A 15,396-nucleotide genomic window follows, 5' to 3' on the forward strand; every position below is an offset into this window, starting at 1 on the left:
TCTTTCCATGATGGGGGAAAAAGGGGTTGCAGGGAGAGTGAACTTGCAAATGCTCAGCGGTTTTTCCCCATAAGAAACCATACATGCATTTTGCTCACACAAAAATGCAGTTCACAGAATAGTACAGTTTCCAGGCCTACTTCTCTAAATAATTGTGAATTAATGAAGGTCTTAAATCTGCACTAATGTGAAGACATATATCATGGGGGCACGTTTGTTACTTTCTTTAATAATTGAGACCCTAATTACATATGGCATTAAACAAAACCTAAATATTCTATACAATACAATAACGGCCTCCATCTTCAAAATGATTCCACAGCACTCCGGTGCAAGTAGAAGTGCCAAGTTTATTCGCATACAACTAGGCAGAACACAGTTAATTCAATGCTTTTCGTTGCTACCCACACCTTGGTCACGACGCAGACTGTTTCACCAATCACCATATTTAACCTTCTAGTGCATAAACAATAAGAAAGTACAAGTAAAATAGATACAAGCTCGCACCATTTTGTAGTGGCTCCCTCTGCATTCATCATTATGTAGCAACTGTATTTTGCTCGTTATTTTGCTTTTCAGGTTTTTTTTTTCTCATAAGATTTCATCATATTATTTATCTAAACTATTTCTTCCATATTTACACAACCATCGCATTCAAAGTCAAAACATTCCCCGAATTTAACTTTTTGGTCGCCATTTGAAACGTGCATGTATAAACAGTGCAATATATATTTCTATTATGCGTGTTACGCCCTAGTGGGCAATGACCACATTTAAAAAAGCAGCATATGAAATTATATTCCCTGATCATTAATATATCGTTAAAACTTTTTTCGCTAATCAATTCAACTTCATTGATTTTAACTTTATAATGGTCAAACCAGCACTGTTGCTGCGACTCTCCAGTAGAAGTAGTGTATACTTTTGCCGCTACTCGACTTCTTAAGCTGCAAAGCATTAATCTTGTCCTCCTGTAAAAACAGAAAGTGAACATACAGTCCCTGCTTTATCGATGAACACTGAGTGAACACTGCCCTCCCTCTGTTTCTACTAGTGATTGAATTAGATGCCACACAATAGTTAACTCCATAGCAGTGAAAGCAATCGCAAACGGTAACAAACCATTAGAAATGCAGCATGCATGCTTCTGGTTTAACGGTTTCGTGCCACTGCTTGTGTACACTTGTATTTATCAAATATGTTTTTGTGTGACTGCAGCCCGGTCAGAAAAGTGGAGCACATTTGGTTTAATGTTTTTTCTCTATTTATGTGTCAAACGCACTGCTTACAGGGATTTAATGTTCTTACTTTATAATAACTAGTGAAGACATTGCTGATTAGCCCGTTCTATTTACATAGTGAAAATAGGAAAACTCTTGGAATGCAGCACGCCTAAAAAGGTGTGCACAAGCTTTAATTACAAGTACACAAAAGGTAGAGGGTGTAACTTAGGGTATCTGCCTGTCTCTATTTACCCAAAATATTCTGTAGAGGAAACTTTCCATTCTTCAACTGCTTTTGATGTAATCTTTCTCCAACACACTAAAACGTTAACTTATAGACAAAATGAATTGAGCATTAGCTTCAAATGTTGCTGAAAATAGCAGCTGGACCCTTTAAGTATGTTTTCACCCACTGCTTTAATGTCAGGAAGACGGATTTCTGGAGAGGAGCTGGGTTAGTGAAGAAGGCAGGGCTTCTGACAGTGTGTTACCAATAAATTACAAGATCGTTCATGGTACATTGTTCGCCTGAGTTGAGGCTGATCAGTATTTCCTGCTGAAAGATGTTGGGATAGTTAGGAATGAGAACAAGTCAGAATATTCTCCTGACATTTCTATTATTCAGTTTTAGTGCATAATCTCCTTCAGAATGGCCACTAGTGCATCTGGTTGTGTGCAATGGTAGATGATATGTCCAAGTGTCCCAAAGAGCAGGCTGTGGATTAAACTTTTCATCTTCTTGTAATTCACCTAAAAAACATAGACATTTGGCGTGACTTTAGATAAGATTATGATGGAGGTACCCCGCTATTGACTGTGAGGAGAAACTTTGCTCATGTAACTGCTTTTAAAAAAATTACCTTTTAACCTACTCAAACTGTTATTGAATAGGATACCTGGGGAGCGGTGCGTGGCACACATTGAAGGGAGCATTGTTGTTTTCCCTCATACCCGTTTACTGCATTTATTTTTCTTACTAATGGGGGCGGTCTAGTTCTACCGCTTCGTCACTTTGCTTTCCAGGTCCAATGTTTGGAAGTGGGCAGGGCAGCTCGTGTCCTTTCGCTCCTGCTCGGATATAAGAAGCATGAGAACATGAATGGGCAGCAGACTGTAAGGAACAGCTCTTTTTGCTGCTTTAAAAAAACGCTTTTTAACCCGTTTTAACCTGCTCAAACAGTTATTGAATCTGATATCTGGGGAGTGGTGCATGGCTGCTTGCAGGGGACTGTGAAGGAAGCAGTGCTATTGTAACCTTATACCTGTTTACTGTACTTTTTTACTTACTAATGGCAGCGGTCTAGTTTCATCACTATCCCACTTTGCTTTCCCGCTCCAGTATTTGGAAGTGGGTGGGGCCGCACGCGTCCTCTTGCTCCTTGGCAGATATAAGCAGCATGCGAACACAGATGCGCAAAAGGCAAGCCTGTCTGCACCCGTCCGCATCAGAATATTGCCCAGGGCCAGACCTCTAAGTACTCTAACAGGGTCGACTTTACTGCTAGTGGCACCCTGTGCGACAATCATTCTTGGCGCCCACACACCCCATGACTGCCTCCTCAGAGTCTCTCACTACCACCGGGCAAAAGTGCCACTCATCTCTCCAATAATAAGTTATTGCTAAATACAGCGCCCATCCTGAGTTCGGCGCCCCCCCCCCCCCCCACATGTCAGCACCCAGTGCGTTCGCACCAGTCGCACTGCCCTAAAGCCGGCCCTGTTGTCGAAGGAAGAGCTGCTGGCCCTTAATAACATACAAGAGCTCCCATGACGTCCCGATTGACCTCAGCCTTGTCTTGAGCCAGGATAGCTTTACTTGCAATCATTGCTGTTTTACTTTTAATAAATGTTTTCAAGGTGTGCAACTGTTTACCTGATACACTAAATGAGGATGCTCTTTATCCTGCTAAGAAGGCTGCAAAGGGCAGGCCATTATGTATGTATGCTTATCAATGCCCGTTCAATGAATGCCCGTTCAATGGTTAAGAATAAATATGAAATGGCCGATCTTATAGAAAATCTTCAGCCTGAGATAATCTTTATTACTAAAATGTGGGCTGACTGGACTTCAGGCCCGGATCTCGTAGCTGCTGTTCCAGCAGAATATTCTTTATTTAGACTGGACAACCGATTAACGTGGGGGTGGTCTAGCGTTCATCTACCACACGCAGCTAGAGATGAGATTTGAACCAATCAAGACACTAAAATGTGAAGCACTTATGTTTAAGTATTCAATGTCTAATAATAGTATTTGTGATTGCATTTTAATTTACCTGCCCCTGAGGCCCAGAGCCAACTTCTTGCAATCATTAGGTGTTCTTCTGAGACCAAAAAAATAAGATGATTGCCTCCCGTTTTGCTGACTTAGCTCTGGAACGCAGACAGATAGCTATGAGCTGAAAAGCACAGAACAGTCCCGCAGTACTGTTATGGGAAAAGGCTGTGGACACCTGGGCCAAGACAGAGGAAAGAACAATACAGCATGAGAAAGGCAAGAGAAGCCGTAGATGCCGGATGGCTGATTTAGGGACAGAAATACTGAGAGCCTGGGTCAGCAAGAAAGACGAACATAGAAGTGAGCAGAGGGACACAGATGTGAGTATAGAGAATTAGAGTGTTACCTCTGTTGGATCATAAAAATATATTGAAAGTGAGAGATTTCCCCACTGACGAACCTCCCATCCCCCCCCTGACAGTAAATTGAGTAAAAGAAATATACAAGGCAAACTTTTAAAAAAAATAGAAAACTGAACTTAGGAGGTACCACTGGATATTATTAAGTTGCATGGTTTCCCAGAAAATGGGACATAGCATAAAACATATGGTTATTAGATGTGAAGATATTTGAGACTCCCCAGAGTATATAAGGCAACGCTAGAACAGGAACAACTATTTAAAAGTAATATGGTACCAATACACTGTTTTGAAAAAGAGCTGGACGACAGACTTGTGAGTACTTACGGAGTTTCCAAAGATGTGTTGATGTAATTAATGATACAAATTTTGCACTTGGTAATATAATATATCTTAGTGATATCTGTATGTATGCAATTATGAAAAGTTAAAAATACTAATATAATATATCTTAGTGATATCTGTATGTATGCAATTATGAAAAGTTAAAAATACTAATAAAGATATATCTAAAATAAAGTGCTCTTGAGGAAACCTTCTCCATTTGTCAAATCTTGTGATTCTAGGTGATTTTAATTTGGAAGCCCCTACTGATAGGGACACCAAACTTTTCAATGATTATATTTTAAGCTTTGAACTTGCACAAATGGTTCCTATTGCACCGCAGTCAGCTGGCCACATCCTTGACGGGATCTTCACTAACAACCCCACACTTTCATTTACCTCTGTCTTCCTGCTGATGTGGTCAGACCACAAAGCAGTTCTTTTTTGGAGTTTCCGGGTGAAACTACAGTAAAAAACAAAATTCTGCACACGACTAAATCCGAACCCTGCCACAAAATCAAGGGCAACAACCAGTCAGATAGCCTATAAAAACTCCTCTCAATTTGGTGGAAGCTCTAGACACAGCGGCTACTAATTACTCCACCTGAATTGACAATGTTGTCGAGCAACTAACACTGATAAAAACATACAAAAACTACTGAAAGAAACCATTTGCCCATTGGTACTCTGAAGAATTAAAATAACAAAAACGCAAAAGACAAGAACAAATATGGTGGCAAACGTATAGCTCTCAAAAGAGAGACAGATACAAATGATGCATTGCAGAGTACAAAGCCTTGATCGTGTCCATGAAATCGAGGTTTTTTTAATTTATGTTTTTTAAACAAAATCAATACTGCTAAAAACTCGACCAGAGAGCTTTTCAATACAGTCTTAATCAGCATCAAAAATAAAAATACCCCTGGTCCTAATCAAACCTTTCCTGATAAGATGGCGGACTACCTTCAACATAAAGAAAATAAGGTTTATAACCAATTCACTTTAAATTCGCAGGGGATTGCAGATGAACCACTGGTGGATGATTCTATCTCCACTCAAGAATTTCTTACTGAATTTTCCTCTTTGTCAATGGAGCTGGTGACCAAGCTAATTGAAGTCACTAAATCTGAGGTGCCCAATGATTCATGTCCCTCTAGAATTCTGCATTCGGTCCCAAGGAAAATTGCTAAACATCTTTCCATACCCCTAAATAATATTTTTAAAGCTGGACATTTTCCTACAACCTGGAAAAAGGCCTCAATCATACCTTTAATAAAGAAGCCTTCATTAAACCCTTTGGAAGTTAGTAGTTATCGTCCTACCTCACTATTTCTGTTTCCTGCTAAAATAGCTGAGAAAGCCATGAATGCCGAGCTGTAATCTTTCCTTGCTACTAACCATTTGCTCAATTAATCTCAGGACGGCTTCAGAGGTGGTCATAGCATGGAATCGGCACGGATTACAGCTGTCAAGGAGATCAGAGAAATAGTTGACAATGGTGGCAAAGCTACCCTAATTTTTTTTAGACTTGACAGCGCTTTTGACACCGTCAACCATAAACTAATGCTAGCCCGAGAGAGCACCGAAATCAGGGACTCCGCCCTGACTATGCTTGGGTCCTTTCCAGCGGGGCGAGAGCAAACAGCTACTCTTGGCAATTTTATCCCCAAGCTATTTTCTCCTCTGTATGGGGTGCCTCTGGGTTCAGCATTAAGCACCCCTCAGTTTAATATCCACGTTACCCCTCTGGCAAAGCTTATAAGCTCTTTGGGGTTCTCTATATTTTATTTATTTATTTTAACAACTTGTAAAGCGCACAAATACCCGTGGGTGTCTCGGTGCTATATGCTGAAATGGTAGGTAATGGCTGGTGAGAAAAAGCCTATTGCTTGAAAAGCCAAGTTTTTAATTGTTTTCTAAATGATAGCAGTGTGGGACTAGCCTTAATCTGCACAGGAAGAGAATTCCATAATTTGGATGTGGTGACTATGAAGCTTCTGTCGCCCCAGTTGGCTTTTTTGGTTCTAGGGACAACCAGAAGTTTAGCATCTGCTGAGCAAAAAGATCTGATGGTCGTGTAAAACAGAAAGGCTTTTTTCAAGTATTCTGGACCTGTATTGTGAATACAAAGAGCTTTGAATTTCGTTCTACTTCTTATGGGCAGCCAATGGAGCGGTCGCACCACATTAGTGATGGATTTGAACTTGGGAGAACCCGACAGCATCCTGGCGGCTGCGTTCTGTACCAACTGCGGCCTGCCCAGAACCCTTTCCTGGGCATTAATTAACAGGCTGTTGCAGCAGTCAACCTTAGACATGACCAGAGCACAGATTAACTTTCTTCCGGTATTGGTCGGCACAAAAGGTAACAGTTTCTTTATAATTCTTAACAGATAAAAAAAATTAGGAGACCACCACGTTAGCGTGATGTATAAAAGATAATCTGTCATCAAAAATGACACCCAAGTTCCTGGCCTTTTTGACAGGGATTGGGGGTAATCCCAAATTATCTGGCCACCAGTTTGGAGAGTATCCTGGGGAAAGATTTCCAAAGACCAATACTTCTGTCTTGGTTGAGTTCAATTTGAGACAGTGATTTGACATCCAGGTACTAATAGCCAGCATACTATCATGAAAGCTGGCCGAAACTGCATCTCCATTTTTATGCACAGCAAGTACCAATTGATAGTCATCCGTGTCGGACGTGAGACCCATTCCAAATGATTTAATTACTCGTGCTTAGTCCGTGATGTAGATGTTAAACAATGTCTGATTTAGCAACGATCCTTACGGAACTCCACATGGGAGTGAGAAAACTGGTGAGGTGAAGTCACCCAAACTAACTGACTGGGTGCGATTGGATAGAAATGAGGACAGAAGGGCTTTGACCTTGTACTTAATGCCTAAGGCGGAGACATGATTGATCAGGGTAGCATGATCAACCGTGTCGAAAGCTGCCGATAGATTTGATAGCACCAGTGCTTTTGCACCCCCTTTGTCCAGCACAAACCTAATTTCATCAGACGCTTTAATAAGCCCTGTTTCTGTGCTATGTCCTTTCCTGAAGCCAAACTGTGTATCATCCGGCAGCTTATTCTCCTCAATAAATAGTGCCAGCTGAGTGTTCATGATCTTTTAAAAGAGTTTAGCTGGTAGAGGGAGACGTGCAATGGGTCGATATTTTTGGATCTCTCCTGGATCAAGGTTAGGTTTTTTTAACACGGGCAGAATAGAGGCCTTTTTCCATAGGGAAGAATAGGTGCCTGAACTGAACATAGCGTTGTAAATATTGGCCAGGTTAGTGCCTATTAGGTCTGGGAACAGCTTCAGGACTGACGGGGTCCTGTGCTGATTATACCCAGGTAGTGGTTTCCCCATTTCCAGTGACCTACTTGAGGTAGTCACTAGTTTCTGTAACTGTATGCGAGAGATGGGAAAATGGATGAACAAAAATAGTCTTAAACTCAACTCATGGAAGACAAAGGTCCTTCTATTTGGCCGGGACACCTCTTTTTGATCCCCCATATGGGGGGGGGCAGAATCTAGGAAACTTGCCCTTTCTGATCAGGAAAGTTACAAATCTTGGAGTCTACTTGGACGACAAGATTACCTTTGTAGACCAGATCAGTCATGTCACTTTGACATTCTTCTATCTGTTGAAAACTCTTAGGAAAAACTTCCCCTTTATCCTTTTTTAACTCAGAAATGGTTGTTCTCTTACTATCTAGAATCGATTACTGTAATGCTATATACAAGGGCCTAAAACAGCAACTGCTGGAAAAAAAAAATCACATTTTGCAAAATGCCACTGCCCGGCTGAATTAAACGTTCCCAAATTTCAGTTAGCCTCTTAATCAATTGTTGACCTACACTGGCTGCCGGTAAAGAAATGTGCCAATTTTAAGGCTCTCTGAGGCCCATAAAGATTTGCATGACTCTGGACCGGAACACCTAACCTCAAGGTTCTGTTGGTATGTTGCCAACAGAACACTACGATCTGCCTTCTCCAAGAACATAAGGGTCCGGAGGTTCAAAAACGCACTTTGCAGTGGCAAGAGCTTTGTACCGTCTACTGGAAAAGCATGGAACAAGGTACCCATGCATTTAAAAACTCAGTCTACCTTGTTCCTCTTTAGGAAAGGGCTTAAAACCTTGTTTTTGCCAATTAAACAGCTTATATTTTTCCTGCCTCCGACAGTTCGCAAGCACCAATAGGCCTTTGGGCATTTGCCGCACTATGAAGCTAAACGTAAAAAGGCATTTGGACTCATCAATAGAACGATGAGGCAAGAGGCATTTCTGTGTCAAGTGCTGCGTGTCTGTTTAGAGTGGGAACCTTTGTATTGTGTAGTTATGGCAGCATACCACATACTGTGAAAGAAGAAGACTTTTTAACCTGGCTTTCTGTATTTAACAACTGAAGTGTACCGTTTCCTTATCCAGGACCACCTATGTGGTCATTGAAAAACATTATTGTCATTGTATGCCTTCACAACAACCTTTGTGTAATGACACTATATAGGAAGAGAAGTCAGCCATTCTTAAATCCCTCTAGAGAGAGGGGCATTAGGTCATTCCGGCACAGCTATTGGTTGTTGTATATACTTCTCCTGTGCTCATACATGAATTGAATTTGTAGAGACCTGTATAGCTTTGCAGAATCAACAACACAGTAATGTAGAATTCATGCAATCTATCTCTCTTCCTCCCATCATATGCCTACTTTTAGCAACCTTAGACAAGAACAACAAACTGGTCACAAATGCACACCACCAAAACATTTCCTACATAGACCTCCCTGCAACGTCAAATCGCTTACAACCAGTTACTCTTACTGTCTAGTGTACTAACAGTTTGCAAATGTGCTTTACTGCCCTTGTTCAGTAGCTATATTCTCATTGTGCAGGTTTGTCCCTTATTAGTGTGAGATTTTAAGTCTCTTGTTTTTGGAAAGTTGGTATCTGGTATGAGGATGTAGACACAGATCTGTGGGATATTTTTCTATAATTTTTATTTTCCATTCATATTTCTTTGTTTCTCTGCTCCTGGCATGCCATCATTTATTCAACATAACTGGTTCTGCCTTCTTCCCCCCTACTTCCCGTACAATCCCTGGCCAGAAGTGGTGTACAACGTCTGTTTAGTATCCAGACAGTCTTGGCTGCAGGGTACTAATGCCAACTTCATTAATACAATGGGTGGCTTTCTTAAGATCTGTAGGGCACAACAGGTTGTCTTGCATGTTCACATGGTTGCATTTGTGCAGCTAAGTTGCTGTCTTGCTATTCAAGTGCTCATGGACCTCACCGGTCACAGAAAAGAATCAGCCTGCTGAACGGTTTCTAATTTGCAATAATATATTGCCTTTTGAGGTAATTGTTTTTGGAAGAGCTTACTCTGCATCTTGCCTTTGTAGCACACAATACAGGCAAAACACAATGGCCAATTCGCAAAAGGTAAATCAAAAAAATATAAATGAATTTATTTTAACATTGATTCATATAGTGTTCTAAACTCCCTGTCTCTTATTTTGTAAGAGAGTGTTGCAGTGCCAGAGGCTGGCCATGTGTGGTTCTAGACTTACTACAGATCTGAAATGGAGTACATTTACTGCTGTTTTGGGTCCTTTCTCACTACATACCTTTAGAAGTGCAGTTTGTGAATAGCAAGGGGGTTACTCTTTTCTGGGTGGGTGTGAGGTCATCCCTAATCCCTTTCCATTTAGAGGAAAAATTCCCCATTTACAACTAAGTAGAAAACTTAGATGTATGTGGATCTCTCCACAGAAAAGATGGAAAGTGTGGAGGTGCAGATTTCCACATGAAGGTTTGTGAATTACATCTTGTAGCAAGTAGTGTTACTTAAGTACGACTTCACGGATTACAAAATGAATTTGTGAATCAGGCCCACACAAAAAAAAGAATGGTCCTATGTACATTACACTGATGTAGCCTACTCAATTTTCCCTCTTCTACTGCTTGCATTCTGGACAGACACATTAGATATGGGCCATTCAGGACCACTGAGGATGGGGCCTGGAATAACCATAAATAAACATATACCTCACTTGGCCATCAATCAATTACCCAATGATATGTTTAGTACACAAACTTAAATCAAGTGCTTGTACGGGAGACTCGCTTTATTATTTCCAAATAAGCTAAAAACAACACAACTCTGACCTGAACATTAATCTGAACAGTTTTTTTTTTTTACTAAACTGTAGCCCATTGAAGGTCTACAGCGTGCTGACACGCAGTTTGAAAACACATATATTAAAAATGTTAAGCTCCTATCAAAATTAGTTGAAGCCTGTAAATAAGTGTGCCTTAAAGAAAGGCTGTTCAAGGGCCGTTGAGGAGACAAGTTAATTCCAAAAGGAATAAGTGCATTCACAATGCCAACATTTTGTAGTAGGGAAACATTATTGTAGTCAGAGGCCTTGATATGAGACTTGAGGAAAGCAGGCTTAGGAAAAACATTTGAAAATACGTTCTTGGAAAGGGCAGTAAAAGAATGTGATAGAATTCTCTTGGTAAATCAAGGTTATTTCCACAAGTAAAATTGCTTGTTCATGGATTGCCAAATTTGTGCTAGTATATAAGAGTTAGTTAATGAGAGAACGAATGGTTACAAGAATGGATGAATAAATGAGCGTATAGACAAGTGCATGCATTCGTGACAATCATATATTCATATTTATTGAAATGCATCCACTTACACAAACGTAATCACTGAAAATGCCATGCTAGTGGCTTTTGATTCCAGTAATATAATATGGATAATGTACGTAACTTTTAGCCAGGTCTTTGTATCCATTGCACTATTATTGTAATTTGCTTGGCTCTTCTGCACACTACAGCATACGACAGTGGATCAGATCACTTCAGCCACTGGTTAACTTCACTGTACATTATGGCATTCTGCCCTTTATAAGGAGCATAACCAACACACAAAGTTGTTCACTTGTGTGAGGGAACCTTATTTTAATGTGAATTTTGAGACCAAAAAAATATTTTTACTTTTAGCTTAAGTCTTTTTTTAGATTGACGAGGGCACACCAACATCCCCAACAATAACAATTTTGCAAAACCCGTGCCAAAAAAAAGAAATGGCAAAGACAAAATTTGCCATTGATTGATGATAGCCAAACTATTACCTTTGCTAATGCTTGTTTTTGGAGGGGTGGTGGCTGTCGATGGGGGCAGGGAACAGAGGCAGGCGGGCCTCTGAGGCACTTCACGGCATAAAGGCCCGCCCTATCAAGCCACGCTCCACTTCTCATATGGCGAATGTTATTTTCAAGTTGGCAGGTCTGCAGCTCCCGGCTGCACATCTTTAAGGCAAGGACAGGCCTTGCTTTATAATCAAATAACAATCGTGCCTAGAACTTCCAAAAGCACTGTTAATCTTTATATGAAAATACGCTACGAATTGCAAGACTTACTTCAGATACCGCCTAACACAATTTTTCAATAGCTTCCCGTCTGACTGAATACAACTATTTTCAACGCTATGATTGCAAAGGAAAGTCCAAAACGTACACACACACTTACCGTTCATCCATTAAAATGCACATTTTAACTTTTTTTTCACAGCGATTCACCATGCATAAGCTCGGTAGTGAGCAGTGAAAGGTAATTATTTCCTTCCCAGTGAAAGACACACATATAAAAAGTGTATCATTTAAAAATAAATGTTTCAAATACAGCATTATGATAATCTACCAACACATATCCAATAACTCAGAACACAAGATATTTGCTTGGAGCAACGAAAATACGCTTTCAAAACAATTCCTACAAAAACAAGGAAACTAACTTGTAATATGTATGTATGATAACAGTTCTGCGAAAATACATTTCTCCCCAATACATTTTTGTATGAACAGAAGAAAATAATTTTACAATGCAAACAGATATGCCATCCAGCCCGGTCTTTAAACCATATGGCTGAACCCGTGGTTTCCTCTGGTGGGTTCAACATCAGTGAGCCCACAGTAGGAGTTCCATATAATTACTGTTGTTTCACCAGTAGTGTACAAAACTCTTCTAGACTGTACAGTACTTTGCGCCTCTATCCTCACTCTAAGCACAAGAAAGCTGACCGTTTACTTAGTAACGGGGAGACGGAATGTTGCTAGAAGCTGATATTTTTAATGAAAGGTATAGATCTTTCACCTGTAAACCTAAAAAAAAATGTTCCCTGGTCCTCTCCTTGTAAACTATCATAATGTCTTCCTAAATCTGGTGAGCCACGAAAAGCGGCTGCATTAAAGGATAACAGGTCTCCTGCTGGTTTAAGGTCGCTTCACCGTAGGTGTTCCCATTTATCCTTATTGACAACTGTAAAAGGCATTTGTAACACGATGTTCCACCCCCTCCCTCACCCACCCGTCACCTTGTAAACAAACGCAGGCACCTCTTCGCAGATCATGCTCTCAGAGTACAGCGATGTGTGAGAGACATCCAGCAGACCGCCCAAGGGCTCCCAGTCCGATCACTTCCAAACACTACAAGGAATACGTGAGCCGCAACGATGTACCTTTAGACTCTACACTATGCATACGGTGATCACTTGTCAGCTACTTACACGGACCCTCCGTGAATTTAGGTTCATGACCGTCATCCGTATCTGCTTATTTTTTTAAAGAGATGTCATTTGTCCATAGACTTGTATTAGCACTTCCGGGTCGTCTAACATCCAATCACAACACAGAACATATTTTGGGAGTCGTCTTAGAGTGGGCGGTACTGCCAATGTCTAAAGTAACCTAAGATTGGAGCTTGTGGGAATCCCAGCCATTCCTTGCACGCCATGCAGAATTCCGAAGTGGTGATTGGCTTGGAGTCCGCATATGCAGTTGTCCAACCGGTCCATCATGTCCAGTCGGTGGGGCTGCAATCTTAAAGACAGTCGGGTTTGTTTGGGACTGCATTTGAGCAGAGTTAGTTCGTTACGCTACGCTGGTGCTTACTACCCTGGATATGAAGGAGGAAGGAATGGGAGAGGTTTGGGATCTTAATGTCCTCAGGTGATGAGAGCGAGCGATGGTTCTACCGTGTCGCGGGTTGTTCTCGGCTGACAGCTGGGCAGGCCTTTTAGCCTCTGTTTCTGGGCGTGGGTGGGGCTTGACTTCCATTCTTTGCGCGCTGTCACGGTAAGATAGGAGGTGTTAGACATGTAAGGCACAACCAGTGGTCGAAGTGCTTTAATTAAAGTAATGGAAGTGCAATGCCCACTACGAGGCTCGAACCTGGTTCCTCAGCTCCAAAGTTGGCAGCTCTGGCTGTGAGACCACATCCATTAATTAAAGCCTGTACCGGGTTCCAAACTTCCTTTACATGGGCAGTTAACCAGTTGCACAAGTTTACGTTTCTTTCAATCAACAGACCCTGCAAGAAGGCCTGTTTAGCTGTCTGCCCCTCCCTCGGTTTTTCAACACAGTAAACTCCCTGCCTTCAGAACCTGATTGGGACCGAAAATTGGCCTGGGCAACTAAAAATAAAGTGTCCAATATTTGTGGATTATGACCTTTAGTAAAGTATTTAAAGTTTAGTATCATGGGGTTAACTTTTGAATAACGTTATGGTAGATAATGTTTTCATAGTTTTTAGGGCCAGTAATATTGGCCAAGACTGAAAGTCATTTTTCCAATGCATCTCACCTGCTGGTCTCCTGGCACTTATCTTCAGGTCCATAAATCTCTTGTCACTAATGTGTCCTCCTTACACCCCCCCCCCCCCCTCTCAGATCCATGACTTCTTCCTGGCCTTTTGGTATTAAAGCTCCTACTTGTTTGTATGGATTCTCACTCTCCACTGACCAACAATTCACCAGAGGGCCATATTCATCCTTAAGTCTGGCTTCTATTCACTCTGAAGGACCTGATGCCCTTCTCATTCGAAGAGAGTGGGGCTCTTGTTCGTCATCAGTTGGTCCAAAGACTACCAATCCACCATCAGGAACCTTAAGATTATTTCAGCCCTCTGGTCCTCTGCTGCTCCTGCTCATACTAAGATGCCAAGATTATTCTGCACACTTTCACATGCCCTTACAATCCTGCTCACCCTCAGGTCCGCTTATATCCCTATTCACCCTTCGGCCCTCTCTCTTGCTCACTTCTCCCAGAACCTCCTGCTGACTCCCATGTCAAAGACCATGCTCACCACGAATGTCTCAGTGGTGTCTGTTTTCTCTCAGCTCATCTGATCTGGGAAACTATGGCCCTGAAGTTCTCACTTACAGCTACATCTCCAAAGCTCCTCTACAATCCTAAACCCCACAGGCTCCCTCTCACTGTAGATTCCCAGCAAATGCCCTGCTCAATTTAGCTCCTTGGGGCTCAGACTTTCACTCAGATATCTAAGTGTCCTGCCTAAGTCTCATTGTGCAGAGACTCCTGCTAACTGCAGTTTCAAGAGACTCTTGCTCACCCTTCTTAACCTCACCTCTCCTGATACCTCCGAGTCTTAGGTTTCTGTAGTCGAGGAGGATCAGGACTGCTGTTTCATCATGGTAGAGGGGGGATCAGATGTCTTCGGTGGTGATTATTAGGGCTATCTCTGTGCTATGATTTGGGCGGAAGCCTAATTGTGAGGCATTGAGCAGGCTGTTTTCTTCTAGGTATTTGGTGAGCTGGTGGTTGATGGCCTTCTCAAGCACTTTGGTGGGGAACAGAAGATAGGGCGGTAGTTCTTGAGTTCGCTGGGGTCAGCTGATGTAGTGTTTAGCCGACTAAGACTGCCCATGTTGCTCCCTCATTACTAAGGGGACCTAGTCTAACTTCTTCTAAAGTGTGTGGTAGGGCGCATTCTAACCAATTTTGATGTTCTTGGTATGTTAATGGTATTTCTAGTGCTTCGTAAGCCGTATAGTTATTTGAAACATCAGTTGCAGTGTAAAGTGTGAAACAATTGTAAGCGTTGGTTTGCTGCTGGGAAAGTAACCCATGACTAGAACACCTCTGTCCTAAATGCTTCGTGAGCCTCAACTGCAAAAGTAATGTCCACACCCATCAGTGTGAGATCATGCTGTAGCAACTTCAGAGTAACTGCATGCCCACAGTTTTCAGGTATGTTTAGTGCAGCTCCTTTGGGCCATCAGAATATGTGGAATGCAGAGATGGTACTACTATGGGGAGATCCTTTGAAAGGTTTAAGATTGAACAACCTACAGCCAAACCATAGAGGTTACCTATTCAGCAGATGAGGATT

The 15,396-nt window shown here is 41.6% G+C and overlaps 1 protein-coding gene across 14 annotated transcripts in view; it reads right to left on the reverse strand.

Moving 5' to 3' along the window:
• SNX13 (sorting nexin 13) overlaps nucleotides 1-13,263 on the reverse strand; it is a 558,687-nt gene extending 545,424 nt beyond the window's left edge. For 4 of the 14 annotated variants that reach the window (XM_085630906.1, XM_085630899.1, XM_085630912.1 and 1 more), the window contains exon 1: nucleotides 12,602-13,263. The gene's annotated coding sequence lies outside the window, so the exon portion shown is untranslated. Of the gene's footprint in view, nucleotides 1-12,580 lie in introns of all 14 variants that reach the window. The other 10 variants (XM_085630907.1, XM_085630900.1, XM_085630909.1 and 7 more) reach the window with 9 other exon arrangements.
• Nucleotides 13,264-15,396: the final 2,133 nt, after the last annotated feature.

Source organism: Triturus cristatus, chromosome 10 (genome assembly GCF_964204655.1).
Source record: "Triturus cristatus chromosome 10, aTriCri1.1, whole genome shotgun sequence".
NCBI lineage: Eukaryota > Metazoa > Chordata > Amphibia > Caudata > Salamandridae > Triturus > Triturus cristatus.